This window comes from Saccopteryx bilineata, chromosome 6 (assembly GCF_036850765.1).
Source record: "Saccopteryx bilineata isolate mSacBil1 chromosome 6, mSacBil1_pri_phased_curated, whole genome shotgun sequence".
In the NCBI taxonomy this organism is placed as follows: domain Eukaryota; kingdom Metazoa; phylum Chordata; class Mammalia; order Chiroptera; family Emballonuridae; genus Saccopteryx; species Saccopteryx bilineata.
This window is the reverse complement of record NC_089495.1, coordinates 186,005,929-186,013,644: the sequence shown is the minus strand read 5'-3', so window position 1 is coordinate 186,013,644 and position 7,716 is coordinate 186,005,929.

The window sequence follows — 7,716 nt, the reverse complement described above, 5'->3', positions numbered from 1 at the left end:
TCAAAGGACTGGTAAAATGCTTCAAGGAATAGCAGTTTTATCGTTTATTTTATACATTTTAGAATCAAAGGAGAAGACATAAAAAGGTGCATGAAATCCATTGGTGGTAGGCTGAGGGGGCGGGACAAAGCAAAGCAGGGATATCTCCAGGATTGGATAAAAGGTAAAGTGGAAAGATACATATTTCTTTTACACTGGTGGGAGCAGGATAGTTAACATTAAACTTAAGTAGTTTGCAGAAGTATGAGGGGTAAGATAAGAATGAGCAATATTGGGATTATCTCGCCCCGATACGAAGGTGTTTATCTCTGGAGGTCTGGAGAAGAGATTATCTGACATGTTAAGTATGTTATACTAGACAAACAAAAACAATGGATAAGGCTTGCTCAAGGTAAAGATTAATTTTCATGCTCAGATGATCCCGTGTGGTTACTTTCACTTCCTGAGCTCATCCGGCCGCCAGGTAAGCATTCACACTTTCAAAGACTCCCCAGCTTTGTCCCAGGACAAAGTCCATCCAGGGGTCTCATATTTGTCAGTAGGGTTTTGGGTTATCTCCAGCATTGGGCTCCCCTTCCTTCATGGAAGCTCCGAGCAGCCTCTCTTCCCAGAGGACCTGCGGCTTTCTCACGAGTCTGGGAGACCCTGTCCGCAGCTCAGAGCCCAGCATCTCACCTCCACTGTGAGCAGCGTCAGGGGAGGTGAAACGATTCAGGAGCTCGAGCTCGGCTCTCCCCTCCCCTGTGGCTCGCTCCTCCCACAGTCACAGAAAATGAAATAGGGGGCTGACTGGGTAGTGGCCCCCTCACTGTGGTCTGGACAGTCTCCCAGCTCACTATCTGAACGTGGCCTCTTAAGCCTCTTCGGTGATGGAAGACAGCCGCCAGGAGCTGGGAGCCAGGGCAGCTGCTGTGTTTAATAACCAGCTGTAAGAGACCAGGCACGTGCGCAGCTCCCTGGTAATCACAGCTCTGGCAAAACCCTGAGAAAGTAGATAGTCCCAGCGTAGACTTCTTGGTTTCATAGAGCCCCCAAGCTTTCATTTAAATTCCATTTCATATGAAATTCTCTGAAAATGAACAATAAGAACCTCAAAGAGACGTCTCCCCAGACACCAGTATGAAGGATGCGGAAAGAGATCAATCCACAGAATCAATTTGCCTTTTAGATCAAATATGCATCATTCCTCTGGGTCCTGTCCCCACACTCATGACGGGAGAAGGCCTCTCCCTGAAGCAGAGTGGGGAGCCACTCACTGGCCATTCATGTCCTGGGTGAGGCTTTGAGCTGCAGAACAGATAGATAACAGTTTTCACTCAATCGACAAATGTCTGCTGAGGGCCTAGTAAGTGCCAGTTTCTGGCCAGTGGCTGTGTCTGGAGGGAGAAATGAGACTGAGACCCTAGGCCACCCAGACTTGGAGCTCAGCACATAGTAGGTGTTTAATACTCAATAGATACTCATCTGGAGGGCCTTTCACTCGAGCCTCAGGAGGACAGAAAAGAATAACGCTATTCACTTCCTTTAGAGTCACTAGGATTGTTCAAAGTGTCTCATGGGAGATGACATATTCCTGATTATTATCCACCTAAGAGTCCTAAATAGATGCTTGTGACTTGCCATGTTGACGGCTAAGTGCATGAGAGCTGTGTGATCATGGGCAAGTGGCTTAACTTCTCTGATTCTGTATTTTCCTCTGTAGAATAAGAGTAATTATCACTCCTACATCATAGGGCTGCTGTGCTTGGGAAATGCAGTGATGTTTGGGAAGTACTTATTATTTAAGAACTGCTTAATAAATTTCATTTCTCAGTATTATCATCAGATTGACAAAAAGAGAGCTCTTGTTATCCCAGCCTGGTGTCTCTTTGTAAAAACTCTGATTGGCCCTGCTTGAATCACATGTCCTCCTATCAAACCAATCACTGAAGCCAGGAGAATGAAGCCTGGTGATTGGCCAGGCCTGGGTCTGGTTGGCGTGGTGGGTGGTTGGAGCAGTGAAATTAGATGCTACCCAACACCACTTTAAGCATGGAAAGGGATAGTCCTGAAAAGATTTCAGGAGTACAACCTTCTTCCTCTCTCTCTCTCTCTCTCTCTCAGTCTCAGCCCTGAATTCTTTGATTCCCTTGGCCAAACCTAGAAGTTGGGAATGAGAATATCAGAGAATGTTCTCAGAAAGGCAGCGAGCGGGGGTTGCGGTGGGGGAGGTCTATACCATGCCCAAGGCCAAAGACCCTATGCATTGGACTGGACAGAGCTTCCCAAATGTGCCAAGGACCTCTCACTGGACTTGCAGTGAAGTCCGAACTCTGCACCCCAGCCTGCCGGGCCTGCCAGGTCGTCTCCAGGGATGTCCTCTGCTGTCTCCAGAGATGTCCTCTGCTGTCTCCAGGGATGATGGCCTCTTTGCATTACCTGGGTCCCTACTCAAATGCCACCTTCTATGACCACCCTTCCAAGAGAGCCCCCTAACCCCACACCACCTTTTATATATTTTTATAAAACTTGTCCCCACCTAAAATCTCCTGGTTTGTTTGTTTACTGAACTGGAAGTTTCCTAAGGTTCGAACTAGGTATTGTCTCTGCTGGCCCAGCACAAGAAAGAGATTCTATAAACATATTTGTTGAATGAATAAACAAATGAATGGTCATTCAAATGGAGGATAGGAGAGGTTAGCCTGGTGTCACCAGGTGAGTAAATGAAAGAATGTTGTCATTTTTTGGAACAGAGCATGGAAACCAGCCCCTCCTCACCTTCCTGCCCCGTGGTCCAGCTTCCCTTTGGAACTCTGCACAGCAAAGCCCTCTGTGTTGCCAGTGCAGCTAAATCAAATACCTCAGGAATAATAGATAAGTATCACTCTTTAGTTCCCACTCAAGTTTAGTATTTGTGACTTAAAGCTACATCTATACCTTTTTTTTTTTTTTTTTTTTTTCTGAAGCTGGAAACGGGGAGAGACAGTCAGACAGACTCCCGCATGCGCCCGCCCGGGATCCACCCGGCACGCCCACCTGGGGCGATGCTCTGCCCACCAGGGGGTGATGCTCTGCCCCTCCAGGGCATTGCTCTGCCACGACCAGAGCCACTCTAGCGCCTGGGGCAGAGGCCAAGGAGCCATCCCCAGTGCCCGGGCCATCTTTGCTCCAATGGAGCCTTGGCTGTGGGAGGGGAAGAGAGAGACAGAGAGGAAGGGGGGGGGGAGAAGCAAATGGGCGCTTCTCCTATGTGCCCTGGCCGGGAATCGAACCCGGGTCCCCCGCACGCCAGGCCGACGCTCTACCGCTGAGCCAACCGGCCAGGGCCTACATCTATACCTTTTGCAGTGCCACCTCTGGTCTTGGGGGACATGCATTTCTGACCTGGCTCCTTCTGCAGCACTAGACAATGTCACAGATGCAAACTGTGAAGGTCCACGACCCCCTCTGCTTCCCACGGACTCACCTCCTCAAATAACCCAAGGCTGGTGAGTGCTAGTCACACCTGGAAGTCAAAGGTGCTTGCATTCAAACTTACTTCTCTTTTCACACAGACCTTGGACTATTCTGACACCTTAAGAGCTGGCCCAAGAGAGGCTAGAAAGGAAGGGGCAGGGGACAGAGAGAGAGCATGGGACAGGCTGCACCCCCAACCTGGTGGTGGGGTCCAGGGGCAATAATTGATCATGAGGCCGAATGGAGAACAGACTTCCATGGGAGGCTCCCAAGGAGTTGTGGGAGGGGCTGGGCTCTTTCCTTCTCTGTAAGACCAAGAAAATGAAGTTAATTGTCCCTTTAGGTGGTACAGGGTAGACTATTTGTGAAGTAATAAAAAAATAAAAGAGTTCTTTTGCTATGACTAGAGACAGCATAATGGCTGTGGAAAGACTAGAACTTTTGAGTCCCTGAAGTTGAAGTCGGGGAAGCCATCAGACGCATTCCCTGGAAATTGGCACTTTGAGTTCAAGCCTCCGTACCTTTGTTGTGCGGTGGCAGTAATAATCACCCATGCTGCGGAAAAAGGCGCACTGGTGGGCAGGCTCACGCGGGCACAAAGCATACTGTGGTGTAAAAAAAAAAAAAAGTCATAGAATAAAAAAGAAACAGTTTAAGCTTCAAAACTAAAAAGAAGCAGTTGGCTCCAGCCGTCAAAATGTTTTATAAAGCAACAGCAAGAAGAAAAAAATAAATAAAAAATGAAAAACTGTCCCAGAATGCTGAGAGAGGGCCAAAAATATTAATATACAGGAACACGGCGAACCTTCTGCAAGCTGTAAATATTGTCTTCATTTCCCACGTCCAATCAGCAAGCATGGCAGTCCCTTCTCTCCCTCAGTTCTTCCGTTTTGAAAGGTATGCTGAATAACACTTTTTCAGGCCCTGGCCAGTTGGCTCAGCGGTAGAGCGTCGGCCTGGCGTGCGGAGGACCCGGGTTCGATTCCCGGCCAGGGCACATAGGAGAGAAGCCCATTTGCTTCTCCACCTCCCCCCCTCCTTCCTCTCTGTCTCTCTCTTCACCTCCCGCAGCCAAGGCTCCATTGGAGCAAAGATGGCCCGGGCACTGGGGATGGCTCCTTGGCCTCTGCCCCAGGCGCTAGAGTGGCTCTGGTCGCGGCAGAGCAACGCCCCGGAGGGGCATAGCATCGCCCCCTGGTGGGCATCTGCGTCGCCCCAGGTGGGCGTGCCAGGTGGATCCCGGTCGGGCGCATGCGGGAGTCTGTCTGACTGTCTCTCCCCGTTTCCAGCTTCAGGAAAAAAAAAAACAACACTTTTTCAAAAACTAGAAAAGTATTAGCTGAAGGAATTGTGTCTGTCAAAGGTTCATGAATTTCTGGGTTCCGAATACCATGGTGAGGAGGTTTCAACCCCTAGAACGAGTAGAGAAGGTAAAGGATATATACAAATCAAAGGAAAAAACAGACCACTGGAAATAAAAAGAAACAGAATTTTATATATACACACATGTATTCATTTGCTGAGTATGATCCATACACCGGTGAAGAAATTCACTGGGGTAGGGTAGTCATATAAGAGGCGGGATGCCCAGGTATAATTAATAAACAACAAATGATTTCTTAGTATAAGACAGTAAAAGTGTGCTCCTGGACATTCAATTTTCACTGGACCACCTGGGTTTCTATTTGCTGAGTCTGGCAACACTATAAATGGAAGGTACTGGTGGTTGTGCTAAGTCAGGGTAGGTAGCACACACCCAGTGGGACAGTGAGTCTGGGCTCTGTGCACAGTTAGGTGCAGCAAGTCCTTGCCCACCAGACAGGAGGAGTCTTCAGGGATGTTGGGGAGCTGGCATCTATACAATCTGGGTCCTCTGTCACCTTCAGCCACCTGAAACCAAAGTAAGTCTTAATGTCACTCACAAGTGTCACTAGGAGAAACTTTGCCTGTGCCTGTGCCTGTGCAGACATCACTCTGGGAAAGCCTGAGCTCCTCCTCCAACTATCCTTTGTGGCTTAGATTCGACCGCCAGAACTGAGCTCCAGCCGCTTGGAAATCCAGAGAGAAAAGGGCAGCCTCATGAGTCAAGAGAGAGAGGGAAACCAGGCTATGTGGACCCCATCTCCCCATGGGGCCCTGCCCCTAGAAAGAGCACCCTCATGAGGGCTTTGGAGTTTAGTTCAAATCCTCTCTCTTCCCCCTGTTGTTTGAGCCCATTTTCCTTTCCGCAAAGTGTTCACAAATGAATCCCTCCTCCATGACATGAGACGTGGGGAAGCACCCAGCCAGGCCGGTGAAAGCTGGCGCCATGGTGGTTGCTCAAGGTGGGGCCCTGGGAGGCAGCCCCAGCCAGTGTACCTGTGGTCTCCCCGACACTTCTCGAGAGGAAGGAATCCACCTTCCAGTCCACACCCCCAGCCAGCCACAGCCTCATTTTCAAATCTGACATCCTCAAGAAGCAACCCGCAGTTCCACTCAAAGCCCCATTTCCACCTCCCCACACTGTCTTGGGCTGAGGCCCTTGAACCAGGACAATTCCTCAGGTGATGCTGTCTCTTATTCATGAGCACTAGCCATCCAGGCACTGCCTCCTAGTATACCTACAAGCTCATTTCACAAATGATGACAGTGGGGCTCAGAAAGGCTAACCAGTTCACCCAAGGTCACTGAGATGTCCCTCAGCAGAGCCAGGACTTGAGCCCACACCCAATCCCAAAGCCTGTGCACTAAACCATAACACTCTACTCTTTCCCTGTCCTGGACCCACCTTCCTGGGTGGCCATGCAGAGGCAAATGGACAGAACTAGCAAACCCTTATTCATCTTTCAAAACCCAACTCACTCATCTCCTTCTCTGCACTTTTCTGCCTCATCTGGGACTCACTCTGAATCACATTCAAACCACTGTAATTGCATGTATCAGGCTGCATTGTCATCACCCGGTTACATTCACAGCCCTGTCCTTACTTGATCGAACTCTTGGCAGGCATAGAAGCTTCCCCTTCCATTTCTGCACTGGTCACACTTCCAGGAAGCTCAAAGCTGCACTGGTCTCTTTGGTGTTCTTCAAACACTCCAGGCTGGTTCCACCATGGGAACTTTGCCCTGCCCTTCTCTCCTCCGTGAAAAACCCTTCCAATCCCTTTGCTTGGGTCCCTCTGTCACCAGCTTCATGCTCAAACGTGCCCTTCCCCGAGAGGCCTTTCTTAAAGCAGTCCCTTAGAGTATTGCTTTCCACACCCCTTCACCTGGCTTTGTCCCCACCAGCCTCCTTCCCCACACTGCACAGCCCTCCCTGCCCTCATCATCTGCACACCTGTCTCCGCTTCCTTGTCTGTCTTCCCAGCAGGTATGTCATCCCCAGATGACGAGTCTGTCAGTTTGTTCCCTCCTCGGTCCCCAGGCATGCAGGAGGTGCTTAGCAAACATTTGCAGAATGACTGAACCCTTGGTGTCTGGCTTATATAGAGACATTCAGTAAACGAGTTCATTCTTAATTAATCATTTTAACAGAATCGTCTTCAAAGCTTCCTGAGGGAGAAGCAGACACTGCCTTCCCACCTGATGGGTCTTCCTCTCTTCCAAGCCATCCACTATTCACAATTCCCCCTGAGGCGTCTTCCCTTCTGTTGTATGGATGGCGACCTCAGACACAAGACCAGGGAGAAAACTCTAGGCCACCTTGGACACCTGTTCACCCCGTCCATGGCGATCGGGCCCAGCCCTAACCTTGCCCAGCCCTGGGCCTGGTGTGTTACACATTCACTGATTAACCCATTCAACACAAAATCCAGCCCCTGTCTGCCCCCTCACTATTTAGGCTGAGTGGGCAGTTGATACAACCCCAGTCTAAGGCTTCCACCCAGCATTTCCAACAGCCAAGAGAAACATCACCTGCCTTGGGTGTGGAAAACACAGGAGGAAAACAAATCCCCCACACACCCCACAAAGGCATAAATCTGTGGGTAAGGGAGTAGCTCAAAGAAAGAGAGAGAGGAGGACACAGCAGAGAGAACCACAGATACTCAACTGGAAGATGAAAACATCCAGGTCACTACAGAGTGGCCTCGGGAACTGTGGGGAGATGACCTGCAGATCGGCAGAGCCTGCTGTCTTTGTTCTCCTGTTCCGTGGGGCTCTGGACACCTGCGTGTTCCTCCGCAGCTCAGGCAGAAAAACTCCCCCACCCCGTGCAGTTGATTCACTTATGTTGAATCTTAGACCCATTTTCTAGGTGCAGGTCTAGGACACCATGGTACAGTGGAAGCCTTCAGGGTGAACG